This window comes from Macrotis lagotis, chromosome X, assembly GCF_037893015.1.
Source record: "Macrotis lagotis isolate mMagLag1 chromosome X, bilby.v1.9.chrom.fasta, whole genome shotgun sequence".
Taxonomy (NCBI): domain Eukaryota; kingdom Metazoa; phylum Chordata; class Mammalia; order Peramelemorphia; family Peramelidae; genus Macrotis; species Macrotis lagotis.
In genome coordinates, this window is record NC_133666.1 from 335,316,814 (window position 1) to 335,333,084 (window position 16,271).

At 33.3% G+C, this 16,271-nt stretch overlaps 1 long non-coding RNA gene across 12 annotated transcripts in view; it reads right to left on the reverse strand.

Annotated features, from left to right (window-relative positions):
* Nucleotides 1-16,271, reverse strand: part of LOC141502840 (uncharacterized) — a 368,212-nt gene that overhangs the window by 231,634 nt on the left and 120,307 nt on the right. For all 12 annotated transcript variants that reach the window (XR_012472672.1, XR_012472662.1, XR_012472669.1 and 9 more), the window contains one exon: nucleotides 6,443-6,549. This is a non-coding gene — a long non-coding RNA (uncharacterized LOC141502840). The remainder of the gene's footprint in view (nucleotides 1-6,442; nucleotides 6,550-16,271) is intronic.

The following is a 16,271-nucleotide window of genomic DNA, read 5'->3' on the forward strand; positions in this document are numbered from 1 at the left end:
GAAATATACAGTTAGTAATTAAGTGCTGTTTTGTCAAGTTAAAAAAAAAAACGAAGATACAGGTTAATAGTGATGCAAGGAAAAAAAAGGGAAAAAAGGAAAAAAAATACCCAGAGGCAGGTGCCAGTTTGCCTCTTGATCTTAAGTCTTTGGTCTCTGCTACATCCTTTAAAATTAAAGAAAGACTGTGCCCCAAACCTTATTTCAATTTTTTTAAGTTAAAAATCTGCTTCCCAGTTTGAGGTCTTAGACCCACCAAGGTCTCCAAGAGGCTGCAGAATGATCTTCTGGAAATCCCTGAAGAGATGACTTTGCATAGAGGGCTTCATGGATCACACAGGACAGGAACTCTACTCTTACTTTCTTATACAGCTAGAACTCTCCCTCTTTCCTGTCTAGGGAGAAGATGCCAAATTGGATGTAACTGAAGAGCCTGAAGATTCCAAAGAAGATTCCCAGTTCTGTGTATGAGCAGCTGCAATGGTTATTGGGGGCAGAGTGGAATAAATGGAAAATAAAAGGGAGAAACTAGTTGGCTATCTCATGCATTCAGTATAGTCACCTAGCTTGGGAAAAGAGAATAAAAAGGTAGGACTTTAATCTCTCAAAATGTAGTACTGCCTTGTGTTCAAAATATATACACACAAATATATATATATATATATATATATATATATGTATATATATATATATATATATATATATATATATATATATATATATATATACATAAAATCTGTTATATCTTTCATTTTACTTTTAGGGCCAAGTATTATAAATTTTTCATTGAGGAATGCAGGAAAAAAAGATCGGTAACCATTTTTCTAGAAGCTGAAGAACAGATTTAAAGAGTTTAGCAGATAGAGTGAAAATAGTGACAACAACTAAGACTGGGGATGAATAGGATTGGGAGGGGAAGTCAAACCAGTTAACAAAAATGGATCTGCCCCAATTTTAGTGCAGAAGCAGGTGGGCAGGTGAAGTTGCAGGTGGATATGTTATCATTATCTGCTTTCCAATTTGCTTTAATAGGAGATAAAAATATGATTTAATGAACAAAAAGTACCAGGGAAATCCCCACATACCTTCTACAAAGGCTGGATGAGTGTAGAATTAAAGTCCTTTATGTCAGTAATTACCACTGATTCAAGAACCATCAATTATTGGCTACTTAACATCATCAAATAGAATTTTTTAAAGACCCAACAAGGGGAAATGCCCATTATTCTTCCTTTCCCTTTTTTTTGTAGGGACAAATAAATAACATAATATAATTTGAATTATCAATATGAATTGCATCCTATGCAGCATGGAAATAGTGACTATCATATAGGGCAAAATATTTTTTATTAATTCCATACATTTGGGGAATGGCTAGAAATGATAACATACTTTCTAGATTAGAAATCGACACAAAGCCCGCACACTTGTAATTTCAAACCATTGGGAATCCAAATGGCAAATATTCAAAAAGCTGTTCCTAAGACATCAAAAAAAAAGATGCTTCCAAAATTTGGGGATGAGTTCATTGTCCATGAATCATAAACATATGACTTAAACTTCCTCAAAAAATCATGCTTAGAATTTAATGAAAACTGTATTTGGCAAAATGTGGATTGGCTTTTGCTAGAGAGGCAGAATTTGAAGAAAGGCTGAAATGTCAAGTTTACCATGATGTATGTGAGAAGTGCCCTTACCTGTTAACCAAGCTCCAGACAAAGAAAATATTCATCTTGACTTTTCCCAGAAAATAGTAGCCCAAGGCAGAGTAGAGAGGTGGTTACAGTTTGTCTTACCCACCTCCTTAAGTGCATGTCATTCTGCTTCCCAGGCATCTGTGGATAACTAAGGGGTACAGTGGATAGCATACCAGACCTGGAGTCAGGAAGACCCAAATTCAAATCTGACTTTAGATACCAACTAGCTGTGGAACCCTGGGAAAGTCATTCAACTCAGGTTTGCCTTAATTTCCTCATCTATGAAATGAGAATAATAATAGCACCTATTTCCAGTATTGTGAGGATCAAATTAAGTCATCATTATCAAACTCTTAGTTTAGTTTCTTCTACATATTAAGTCCTATAGAAATGCTAGTTGTTATTATCATCATGGCTGTTGTTATTATTACTTATGACTTGTGCCTATCATTTCCTTATATCAACTTCTCTTCCTGCACTAAAATTCCCAGCCCCATAGTTCATTTCCTTAGTGCCACACTTTCCAAGGGATTAATTAGATTGGATGACAGCAGAGGTAATTGTTAGGAAACTTGTGCAAATATCAGGAGACAAACAGGGTTTTGAACTCTCCAAAGCATCAAGTACATTTTAATAGTGACATTTGAGGGTAAAAAGTACCACTCCTTCAATTAGATTAGCCTTTATTAAGCACCAACTATATGCAAGACAGATTGTGGTTAGGTTAGAGAGTCAGTGTCAGAATCAAATCCTTCAGAAACCTATTATCTAAGGGACACCAAACAAGTCACAACTTTTTAGTGCCTGAGACACTAAACTGAAGGTAAATTGAAGAACAGCTCCAGAGCAAAACATTTGGATTGGTTTCAAGTGGGATGAAATTGGAGAGGAGAAAAGCTGGTAAAAGACTATTATGCTGGGGCGGCTAGGTGGCTTAGTGGATAAAGCACCGACCCTGGAGTCAGGAGTACCTGGGTTCAAATCCAGTCTCAGACACTTAATAATTACCTAGCTTTGTGGTTTTGGGCAAGCCACTTAACCCCATTTGCCTTGCAAAAAAAAAACCCTAAAAAAAAGACTATTATGCTAAATTTCTGTCCCTGGAGTTAGGAAGACCTGGGTTCAGATCTAGTAATGTTTGTCCTTCATTTTTTGAAGATGATCATGACACCAGCAAGGTGATGCCATGGCAAGTATATATATTGGATTTGAGTGAGGGGGTGCTATGCTAAGTCACCAGCCTCACTCTCTCCTCCAGAGCCATCTCGGTCCAGTGGGCAGATATGAATCAGTATGACTGGAGATGGCCCTGGATGCAAGGCAATCAAGGTTAAGTGACTTGCCCAAGGTCACACAGCTAGTAAGTGGCAAGTGTCTGAGACTAGCTTCAAGCTCCCATCCTCCTGAATCCAAGGCCAGTGCTCTATCCATTGCATCAACTAGCTTCTCTAAATCTAGAATAAAAACTTACTAATTATATGACCTTGATCTCTTTTTGCCTTAGTTTCCTCAGCTGTAAAATAGAAATAATCAAGGTACCTATATCCTGGGATTATTATAAGGAGAAAATTAAATGAGATTAATATTTACAAAGCTCTTTCCAATCCTTAAAGTGACATGAAACTTATTATTAATATCATCATTTACTATATACACTTAGATGAGAATTAATGAAGATCAAAAAAAATGGAGGATGGGTAGGTGAAGAGGAGATCATGTCAAGGTAGAATGAATAGGACTTGGCAGAAATTATGTGAATGAATTTAAAAGGTAAGGGAGAGAGAGAAAAGACTTTGAAATTTTAAGTTTAAAGGACAAAATTAACAAGATTTCTTTGTTGGAAGCATGACCACTCACCATTACAATTATAGATGTATGTAATATTTCTATATTACTTTAAAACTTACAAAGCATTTTCCATGTACTATCCCATGTGATCCCCACAAAAGCATGTAGGTACAAATATTATCTCCATTTTATGGACAAAGAAACTAAGACTAAGGGCTTAAGGGTTTTGCTCAAGTTCACATAGATATGGAGCTTTTGAGGTAGTATTCAAAGAAAGGTCTTTCTTATTCTCCATGCATTGTAGATGATAAGTTCTATTTTTTACCTGATGAGTTTAAGGTGCAGGTGAGAAACACAAAGGAAATAGTTATACATGGAGAACTAGAGCATAGAAGTGAAATCAAAGATTGAAATACAGATCTAAGTGTCATCTTCATAGATATAGTCTTTTGAATGGGAGTACTCAAGGGAAGGAGGTCAAAGAGGACTTGTGTCTAATATTGGGAAATTCAGTTATGGAGAAAGGGAAAGATAAGCTATGGTAGGCAAATGGAAGGGAGTTTTGGGACTGTTTGGGATCTTTAAGCACTCTTCAGATTTTACAATGTAAAGTGACAACTATTTGACCCATGGATTGTGCTAGTTTTATTTTGTTTACTAATATATGCTGCCTTATATTTCCTTCTTTTCATATCCATGATCTTTTCCTTAGTTGGATTGCATGCTTCTAATTGGCAGACTGAATCTTATACCACTTAGTATACCCGGTAGTTTTTATAGGGTCCTCTACCTGGTAGGCTTTTGAGATCCGCTAATAAGTAAATAAGGCATTGTTGGTGATAGTGATGATAATGAATCAATCACTAACTACTCCCATACTTATGGAGACTCTACGTAAGGCCTTCCTTCTGCTAATTCTGGAAAAATCAATATTGGAAACAGAGATAGGTCATGAATAAACTATCTTAGAGATGTGGGAGAGACCTTCACAATCTCTTTCAAAATAGTAGAGCATTGCCTAACTCTCACCTTCTGGAAGAAGTCTTTCCTGACCCCTCCCCCTACTTAATACTACTGACTAATTTCTGAGATTATTACCAATAATATCTTATTTTTATATTTTGATTGTAAGTCAGTGAAATGTGATGTTCAGTTTGGTCCCTGTCCCTACCCATGTCACCATAATACAATTCCAGAATCTCAAAGTTGGAAAGAAACCTCAGAGATTAAAAATCTAGCTCATGTCTGAACACAAATTCCCATTAAAACCTATTCAAGGAGTGATCATTATTCTTGTTTGGGTAAAAAAATTCAATGCATGGAAATTCACTGCATCCTTTTAAAAAGTTTTTTCCTTATATCAAGTCTAAATTTGCCTCTTTGCTCTTTGTTCAATGTTCCAAGTCCTGTCTACTGAAGTCATGGAGAATAAATTTAATCCCTCTGGCATTGGACAACCTTTCAAAATGCTTAAAGACAGCTGATATCACCAGATCTTGAGTTTTTTCTTCTCCAAACTAAGCTTTGTGAGTTCCTTCAACTAATTTTTATTTAAAGGGAATGTGAGATCTTATGCTCACTGGGTGCTTAAAATATTTTTTAGATGAACTGTTGAATCAAATCAGATCTACTTATACTTTAAGTCCTAGCTTAATTCCCATATCTTCCAAGAAGTCTTCCTTAATCATTCCAGTTCATTTTGATCTCATCCTTCTCTGAACTGTGACAGCACTTAATTCTCCATTAGGAAAACACAGTTTAGCCTTTAACTATTCTCTCATTTGTTATAGTTAGGTTAATTCTCTCTCCTTCTCTTAGGGTGAGAATCTTATCCTTCTTTTAAATCTTTCCCAGTATATAACTGGGTTGAGCAAATAGTAGGTACTCAGTAAACACATGTCAATTGTTGATTGATTATTTGGAAGAGGTTTTTAGTGTGAGAAGCTTCTGTCATTCTAGCTTGGTTAGTGCCAAAGGACAAAGTTCAAAATGAAATCATTAACCATTTGTAGAGCAATCACCAGAACTGACAGAGAGCAATCTCATAATTTTAAGATAATATCTTTAGAAATTATATAATCAAAGCAATCATTCATATTTACGAGTACTTTGGTGCATGAAGTGATTATCATCCCCAGTTTTGTAGATAAGGTTATTGAGGTTCAAATAGGATAACTTTCTTGATGGTGGCATACAGTTAAGAAGTATAAGGATATGGATTTGGTTCTATGATCCTGACTCCTGCTCCTTTTGTCTTTTTTCCTTCTTTCTTTTTTAACTTGATCTCTTTTGTTGCTAATTGTAATTTTAAATATTTTATATTACTGTTACACCTCACTCTTCTTAACCCGAACCCTTGAAAGAAAGAGATATAATAGAGAAAAATATTAGATTATAGCTTAAACCTCATTCTTCACCTATATACCATACTTCTCTCCCCTAGAGAAGGAAATATATTTCAACTTTAGCCCTCTAGAATTAATATTAGTGATTACATGGATCAATGAAATGATATCTTTCAAGACATCAACCCTTGTTGTTTTGTGACTCTAGTTTCTGCTTATTTTGCTCAGTTTCAGTTCATATAAGTATTCCTAAGTCTCTCTGAATTTTTTATGTTCCATTTCTTGCAGTATAATTATTATCTTTATATTCATATACTACAGTTTGTTCAGTTATTCATCCAGCAGATTGTATCCTTTTTATATTTCCAATATTATTTTGCCTTTGGTGGTCTTTCTGTTGTAATTTGCTTTCTCTCAAGCATGACCTCCTTGTTTTACCTAATATGGGAGGGAAAGGAGTAAGATATTAAGTGACTATTATGTGCCACTGTTAAGCAATTAAACAGATATTATTTTATTTGATTCTCAAAGCAGTTCTCAAAGGTAAGGCAATATAATAATCCCCATTTTGCTGCTAAGGAAGCTGAGTAAGACAAAGGTGAACTGCTTTACCTAGGATTGTAGAGCTAGATGACTGTCTGAGGATTTAAATTCAGATCTTCATGACTCCAGGTCCAATAATCCAGCCACTGCACCACCTAGTTACCTCTAGGAGAAACCTAAAAGCAAAGAGGTGAAATCACTGTAGTCACAAAGTAGGTTGATTCAGAACAAAGACTAGAATACAAATCTGTTTCTTTTCATTTCATTTATTTCTTTTCATTCTAGTATTCATCATCACACTATAATAATTCCCATGATATGATGTTTTTCTTAATTCTGCCACTCTTATTCATCTGGACTATGATGTTGTTTTATTTGTAGGAAGCACTCTCAAGAAATTTTGTTTTGAGTTGCAATGAATATAACTGCAGTGTAATTATGAGGAATTTATCTAGTGAAATTTGAAAGCAATGGAATAATGCTGTACTGTATAGTTATCTTTCTTTTCCTGCTTATTTACTGGTACCAGACACTTTATTTCTTCTGCTGATAATAGGATATTATTAAAACTTGACAAAAATAAGAAATATTAGTCCAGTCTCAACTATTTATAAGCAATGAAATATACTCTTCACCCTGAAACCTGAACATATTTTGTGATAGAAATGGCTACTCTGAGTGTCAGTGCATCCGCTTCTTGGACTTCATTTGATGAAAATACATTGCCATACAGAACCACTAGTAGTTTTTAAATTTTACAAATGAAATGACAGACTGTTTTTTAAATTTTTTGTCTTTTTTATCTTTAGCACCCATCATATTGCACCACATAGATGACTGTTCTTAGTAATTTTTTTAATTGATTAAATAGAAACTGCTGATTTTTCAAAATCTCTATTTTTTCCCCTTAAAACTGTGATTTGGGGAATATCAATAGTAAACATGTATAGAGAGGCATGGAAGGAATTACAGGATCTTATGCAGATCCAAGAGAATAAGGTACACATTAACAACAACATTGTGAGGTGATCAACCATAAGGGAAGCAGCTCCTCTCAGAAGTTTAGAGAGCTAGGACAACCCTATTAGACTGGCTATGGACAATGTTAATTCCCATCCAGAAGAAGAAAAAGAAAACTTTCAGAATCTGAGGAACACTACATTCACTTTAAAAATCTCTTATGTATTTCTTTCCCTTAATCCTAATTCCTCATACCAAAAATGGCTCACTGTAATCATTCTTAACACAAATGTGTAAGTACAATATTAAGCTGACTGTTTGCTGCTGAGGAGTGGTGGGGGTGGGAAGGGAGGGTTGAAGTAAGTTTTGTAACTCAGAAATATACATAGGCATATGGATGAATGTTAAAAAAAGTTCATAATTTACAATAGATTTGGAAAATTCAAACATCAATAAAAAACTACAGATCTGACCCCCCAAAAATATCAAAACAAATTTTCAACTATAGAATAGTGGAGGATCTTCTGGGGAAAAGGGAAAGTAAAGCTCAGCTGGTGGGAAAGTGAGAAAGCTAGGGAGAAAGCCCTAGTCACTGTACAGCCAAGTCCTAGCAGCTAGATAGCAGCAGGCCAGGAAGGAGGGTCCCATCCCCAGACAAAGTTTGAACCTTGGGAACACTGGGGCAACAGACAAGACTGGGTTGAGAACAACCCACTACATAGGCAGAACCTGGACATAAAGAAGGAAAAATCTATGCATAGGCAATGCCTGGACTGGATAAGACCCCAGTCCCTGCATAAAAGTTTGGGACTATATATTCCCTAGACCCCAGGAGTAGAGCTCAACAATCAAAATGAGCAAAAACAAACAAACAAAAAGAGCACTAACCATAGCAAGCTACTATTCAGATAGAGATGATTAAAAATGCCAACTCAGAAGAAGAAATCAGTGACAAATTGCTTTAATGGGAAGTATCAAAGGAGTTTATGAACTGGTCAAATTCTCAACTTCATAGATGAGTTTAAAAAAGATTTTAAAAACCAAAGAAGAAAGGAAGAAGAAAAATGGGAAAAAAGAAATGAGAGCCATGCAAGAAAATTATGAAAAATTGACCGAAGAAATCAACTTTTTTAAAAGTAAAAATAACCAACTGGAAAAGGAAAACAACTCACTGAAAAGTAAAATTATCCAACTGGAAAATGAAACACAAAAGTTAGCTGAATAAAATAAGATCCTAAAAACTAGAACTGGACAAATAGAAACTAATGAACCTATGAGACACTATTATTCCATCAGGCAAAAGTCAAAAGGCTAAAAAATGAAGAAACTGTAAAGTATCTTTTAGGGAAAAACAAAAACCTGGAAAACTGATCCAGGAGAGATAATTTATTAACTTTTGGCCTACCAGAAAGCCTAGATCCAAAAACAAGAGCCTGGAAAATATCTTTCAGGAAATTATCATGGAAAACTGTCCTAATATACTAGATCAAGAAGATAAAATGTCTTTGAAATAAAACACAGAACATTTCTAGAAAGAGACCTCAGGTTAAAAACTCCAAGGACTATTATAGTCAAATTCCAGAATCCTTAAATAAAGAAGAAAATACTACAAACAGCCCAAAAGAAGCACTTTAAATAAAAAATGAAGCACAATCAGAATTACACAGTACTTATCAGCTTCAACATTAAAAGTTCAAAGGACCTAAAACATGATGTATTAGAGGGCAAGGGATTACAATCAAGAATTTACTATCTAGCAAAATTCAGCTTTATTCAGTCAGGGGAAAAGATGGGTATTCAATGGAATAGAGGACTTCCAAAATTTTCTGATAAAAAGACCAGAACTGATCAGAAAATTTGATATTAAAATATAAGACTGAAGAGATGCATAAAAAGGTAAATGGAAAGGGTAAATGGAAAAAGGGGGACTAGTCAAGACAATCAAATTGTATACATCCCTATAAGAAAAGAGAACACTTGTAATTCTTAAGAATTGTATTTCTCTTAGGATAATTAAAGGATTGAATATAGTTGAAGGCATTTTACTTGAAGGATATGGTTGGTTGGTTCTTATCCTTCATTATCAAAGAAGATCAAAATGACTTCACTATGTTTGAGACAAATTACAGCGTGTTTGACTGTGGTTGGTCAGACCAATACAAGTTCAGAATGCATTCCCAATTGGGTTTAAAAATCTCTACTATCCTACAGGAAAGTAGGGAAGGAAAGGGAAAGAAAGGGGAAGATGGGAATGATAAAAGGGAAAGTAAAGGTAAAAGTGAAAGTAAAGTTAAAGTTAAAATTTAAAAGAAAAATTAAAGGGGAAAGGGAGCAAAACATTTGTGAGAAGGAATAAGAGGAAAGGAAAAAAAATATAAATAGGGAAAGACAAAATGGAGGGAAATAACTGTAAATGTGAATGAGGATGAATTCTCCCATAAAACAGAAGCTAGGCGGCACAGTGGATAGAGCACTGGCCTTGGAGTCAGGAGTACCGGGGTTCAAATCCGACCTCAGAAAGGATTAAAAACCAGATCCCTACAATATACTGTTTATAAAAAACACATTTGAAGCAAAGAGATATACACAGGGTAAAAATAAAAGGCTGGAGCAAAATATACTATACTTCAATGAAAGTTAAAAAAAATCAGGGTTTAGCAATTCTGATTTAGACAAATAAAAAGCAAAATATATATCTCATTAAAGGGGATAAGGAAGGAAACTACATGTTCTTAAAAGGCACCAAAGGCAATGAAGTTATATTATTATTAAATATAAAAGCACCAAGTATTATAACATCGAAATTCTTAAAGGAGAAGCTGAATGAACTACAAGGAGCAAAACTTTAATAATAGGAGACCTCAACCTCCCTCTCTCACAATTAGATAAATCTAATCACAAAATAAATAAGAAGGAAGTTAAGAAGGTGAATAAAATCCTAGAAAATTTAGATATAATACACTCCTGGAGAAAACTGAATGAAGATAGAAAAGAATATACCTTCTTTTCTGCGGTACATGACACCTATACCAAAATTGATTATGTACCTAGGCATAAAAACCTTACAGTCAAATGCAGAAAGACACAAATAATACATGCATGCTTTTTCATGGAAAAATAAACCAAAAATTAATTGGAAAATAATTTAAATTTAAATAATGAGTAGATCAAACAGCACATTATAGAAATAATCAATAGTTACATCCAAGAAAATAACAATGAGACATCAAAATTTATGGGATGTAGCAAAGCAGTTTTTAGGGGAAATTTTATAACTAATTACTTACACAAGTAAAATGAGAAGAGAGCAATGAATTGAATATGCAACTAAAAGAAATTTAAGATCTCCAATTAAATAACAAATTAGAAATTATGGAAATCAAAGGGGAGGGGCAGCTAGGTGTCACAGTGGATAGAGCACCGGCCTTGGAGTCAGAAGTACCTGGGTTCAAATCTGACCTCAGAAACTTAATAATTACCTAGCCTTGTGGCCTTGGACAAGCCATTTAAACCATTTATCCTGCAAAAATCTAAAAAATAATCAAAGGGGAGATTAATAAAAGTGAAAGACAGAAGACCATTGATCTAATAAAGAAAACCAAGAATTAACTTTATGAAAAAAAACAATAAAATAGATAAACTTTTGCTTAATCTGGTTAAAAAAAAGGAATAGAAAAAAGAATAACAAATTACCAGTATCAAAAATGAAAAGAATGAACTCATCACCAATGAAGAGGAAATGAAAAAAATAACTTAGAACTATTTTGACCAACTGCATACAAATACATTTGACAACATAATTGAAATGGATGAATACTTACAAAAATACATACTATCCATATTAACAGAAAAAGTCCTATTTCAGAAAAATAAATTGAAGAAACCATCAAAAAAGTCTCTAAGAAAAAATCTCCAGGTGCAGATGGATTTACAAGTGAATTCTACCAAACATTTAATGAATATTTAATTTGAATTCTACACAAACTATTTAAAAAAAAATAGGAGTTCTGCCAGATTCATTTTATGTCAGCAATATTGTGCTGATACCCAAACAGGAAAAGTTAAAACAAAGAAAATTATAGATCAATCTCCCCAATGAACATTGATGCTAAAATCTTAAATAAAATTTTAGCAAAGAGATTACAAGTTATCATAAGCTTGGATAATACACCACGATAAGGTAGAATTTATCGGAGGTAGACAGGGATAGTTCAATATTAGGAAAATAACACAATTGAATATATTGATAACAAAATCAAGAGAAATCACATGATTATCTTAATAATTGCTGAAAAAAGTCTTTGACAAAATGCATCCATTCCTATTAAACTGCTAGGAAGCATAGGAATAAATAGAGTTTTCCACAAAATAATAAAAAGCATCTATCTAAAACCATCAACAAATATTATAAATATTAGGGATAAACTAGGAGCATTTAAAATAATATCAAGGGAGAAATAAGAAGGCCCATTATTATCATCATTACTATTCAATAATTATTAGAAATGTTAACTTTAGCAATGAGAAGAATTAGAAATTGAAGCAATTAGACTTGGCAATGCTTTGCAAAGGATATGATGGTATACTTAGAACACCGTAGAAAAATTATCTAAAAAACTACTTAAAACAATTAAAAACTTCAACATAGGAATAGATATAAAATAATCTCTCATAAATCATCAGCATTTCTATATATATGAAAAACAAAGCCCAAGGGCAAAAGAGATAGAAAGATAACTCCATGTAATATAAAATACATGGGAATCTACTTCCCAAGACAAACCCAGATTCTGGATGAGCACAATTATAAAACTGTTTTCCCACAAATGAAGTCGGATCCAAACAATTGAAAAAATGTCACTTGCTCTTTGTTAGTCTGACTCATATAATTAAAATGACAAGTCTACCTAAATTAAATTACTTGTTCAGTGTCTACCAATCAAAGTAGCAAATAACTATTTTATACAGCTAGAAAAAAATAGTAATAAAATTCATCTGGAGCCACAAAAGGTGAAGAATATCAAAGGAACAGAAGAAAAAAGTGTAAAGGAAATGTAAAGAAAAAAATTGCACTATAGATTTAAAACTTTACTAAAAAGCAGCAGTCATCAAATTGCTTGGTAATGGTTAAGAAATAGAGTAATAGACCAGTGAATTAGAATAAGTACAAAAGATAGAGTAGTAAATAACTAAAATAATCTGTTATTTGTCAAACCCAAAGACATTAGTTTATGGAATAAAATCTCAGAATTCAACAAAAACTTTTGGGAAAACTGGAAAATAATATGACAAAAACTAGGCACAGACCCATATCTCACAGCCTATACCAAAATAAGGTCAAAATAGGTACAGGATTTATACATAAAGGGCAATGCCAAAGACCAATGAACAGAACAAGAAATACTCTTTCTATTAGATTTATGGAAAGGGGGAGAAACAAGAAATAGAGAACATAAATCGCAAAATTGATGTTTTTTGACTATCGAGATTAAAAGGAAAACAGAAATTCAGGAAACAAGTTTCACAGCCTGAATCAAATTTATAGGGTTATAAGTCATTCCTCAATTGATAATTGGTCAAAGGATATGAAACAGGAAGGTTCCAAATGAAGAAATTAAAGTTATATATAATCATATGAAAAAATGCTCCAAATTATTATTGATCAGAGAAATGCAAATTAAAACAACTATGAGTACCACATTACACTTATCAGATTGATTAAGATGACAAAAAGGGAAAATGATCAATGTTGGAGCAGTTGTGGGAGAATTGGATCACTAATGCATTGTTTGCGGGATTGTGAACTAATCCAACCATTCTGGAGAGCAATTTGAAATTATGCCCAAATAGAAATAAAACTGATCATACACCTTAACACAGCAATACTGATATTAGGCCTATATCCAGAAGAAATCATAAAAATGGGAAAAGTCCCACATACTACAAACTATTTATAGCAGCTCTTTTTGAAGTGGCAAAGAACTGGAAATTGATTCCTATCAACTGAGGAATGGCTGAACAAGTTATGGTATATGAATGTTATGAAATACTATTGTTCTATAAGAAACCATGAGAAATCATGAGAAATATGTCTCTAGAGAAGCATGGAAAGAATCATAAGAAATGATACTCAGCAAAGGGAGCAGAACCAAAAGAATTTTGTTCACAATAATAACATTGTGACTTGATCAACTGATGAATGCAGCAACTTCTAGCAGTTCAGAGAGTAAGGACAGCACTGGGACACCTGTTGTGTACAATGCCATTCATCCAGAAACAAAAACAAAAATCCACAGAATCTAAATGAACACTATGTTCACTTTTTAAAAATCTCTCTTATGTTTTTCCTTCCCTATCCCATGCTCTACATTTTTTTCCATTAGTCCTAACTCCTCATACCCAAAATGATTAATGTGTAACTTGTTAAACACAAATGTACATGTACAATGTTCACTAGGCTTTTTGCCACTGAAGAAAAGAAAGTGGGAAGGGAGAGTGAAAGAAAATTGTATAACATAAATATGCAAGTAGGTGAATGTGGAAAAATTTTCATAACATGTATTTAGAAAAGTAAATAAAATCTTAATCAAAAATATGCACCCACACATGCACAAATGTGTGTTGATATATGTATACTTCTTTAAATAAAATAAACTAGATGAAACAATTTTTTTAAATGATTATTATGAATAGGGGTGGGTTTGTGTTGAATCCCATCAATGGTACTTCTTCATTGAACTCAATTTAGCATTTATATTGATCTATATGATTACAATTAAAAATTATAGCTCAGTAAGAAATGATGAAAATGATAGCTTCAGAAAAATCTAGGTAGTCTGATATAAGCTGATGCAAAGTAAAATGAGCAGAACTAGGAAAACATTGCATACTATAGCCGAATATTATAATAATGATCAACTATGAAATAGTTAGCCACTTGAATTGATACAATGAACCATGACATTTACAAAGTATTCATGATGGAAAATGGTGCCTACTTTCTGAGAGAAAACAGATGAAATCAGACTGCAAATTGAAGCATATTCTTTCACTTTTTTTTTAACAAATAGTCAAAATGGAAATATGTTTTCATGACTTTTTATGTATAATGGAGAATTTGTTGCTTGATTTCTAGCCAGTGGAGAAATAAAAAGAGAATTTGGAATCAAAAATAAAAATAAAAGGGAATTAAATTAAACTTAAAAATAGAAATAATATCTATCTATAGAATATCTGGGACTACCCTAGAAGTTCTCATTAATAAGGAATCTTATTAGAAAAACAATAGCTATCTTTATGAGTTACTGATATACTTTTCTTTTTGGTTTTTACAAGGCAATGGGGTTAAGGGACTTGACCAAGATCACACAACTAGGTAATTATTAAGTGTCTGAGTTAAGATTTGAACTCAGGTCCTCCTGACTCCAGGACTGGAGCTCTATCCACTGCACCACCTAGCTTCCCTACTGATATACTTATAATCAGAGTTAACTTCCCCTGTGCATTCTAGACTATTTGTGAGGACAATTGTATGGATGTACCTGGTGCACTTTCCTATTGATGTTCTGCAGATAAGATGATTCCTGAACTTTCCTATCATGTGAATAATGTCAACTTCCAGAGTAATTGAGATCGCCCACTTTTGTAAAGATTACAATACCATTTTAAAAATTTATTTTGCAAAAGAAATTCCCCTTTTTTTCAATTCATGGGAATGATGCAAAAGTATCTTACAAAGGAACTGACTCATACCATTAGGAATCATTGTCAAACCCAAAGTCATTAGTTTGACATTAGTTGACCACCATAAATAGTGGTAGATGAAAGTCCTTGGTGCCTTCTAGGCACCGAGACTTTGAGAGCCATTCTTTTAGAATGTAATATTTTTAATTAAAATGAACCTATGAAAAATACTAATTTCATGCTGAACAAATTAAGTATTGCAACACTTTGGGAAAATAGATGTTCTATTGTTTTGTTTGCTCAGTTGTTTTTAACATTTCAAATACTATTTTAAGATTTAACTATCAAAAATGACCCATTAATGCTTCCCTATTTTGGAAAAAATGGGTAAAGAAAATTACACATTTTTCAAAAGAAAAACTGCATCTGGAAAATATAAAAAAAATTGTTTTGATTGCTGCTTCTACTTCAAGGATTTGTAGAGGGAATCTCTTCACAAATGTAAATTATGACTTTTCTACTTCATCTTAGTAGATGGTTCAGCAGAATGAAATTATTACAAAAATAAAATTTAAGAAATCATGAGAGAAAAACCATCACTCAATTAAATCAGTTTTCATAAGCTAATAATATTTTTTACTAAGAAGACAAGAAAATGTCTCATGTTAATAATAAATCTGTTAAGTATAATAATTGAAGACATTCCTGGTAAAAATTAGGGAGAACCATATGGTAATCAGTGTTGAGGTCAGTTCTGGAGTCTATGGCAAGGATTTTGGATGGACCCTGAATGCTTGATGACAACTAAGGAGACTAAAGAGGTAGTGACAACCGAAAGAACATACCAACTACAGCATGTCCTTTTTTGATGAGCACACAAAGGCTCAGTTGCCAAAGCAGTGGATGAAGAATGATGAACACAGAAGGCAGAAGACTCATCAACAGTGTGAAATCTATTCATTCTAGCAGGACCTCTGAGAGTGATAACCATTTTGCCTCTGCTAACACTGAGGAATTCTACATAAAAGGTCTACTGTACCTCTTGGAAAACTCAAAAATGGCCTTTAGAATTCTTTTACAGATTAGTAATTGATTGATTTATTAGGTTATTGCCAAGGAATTGAGATATTACAAGGAAGAGGCAATATCAGTTCATCCGAACCCAGTGGGAGTGGAAGACATAAAGATGAGCTTTAGTACTTAATCAAACAAAATATAATGCATTCAACAATAGCAATAAAACACCTACTGATGC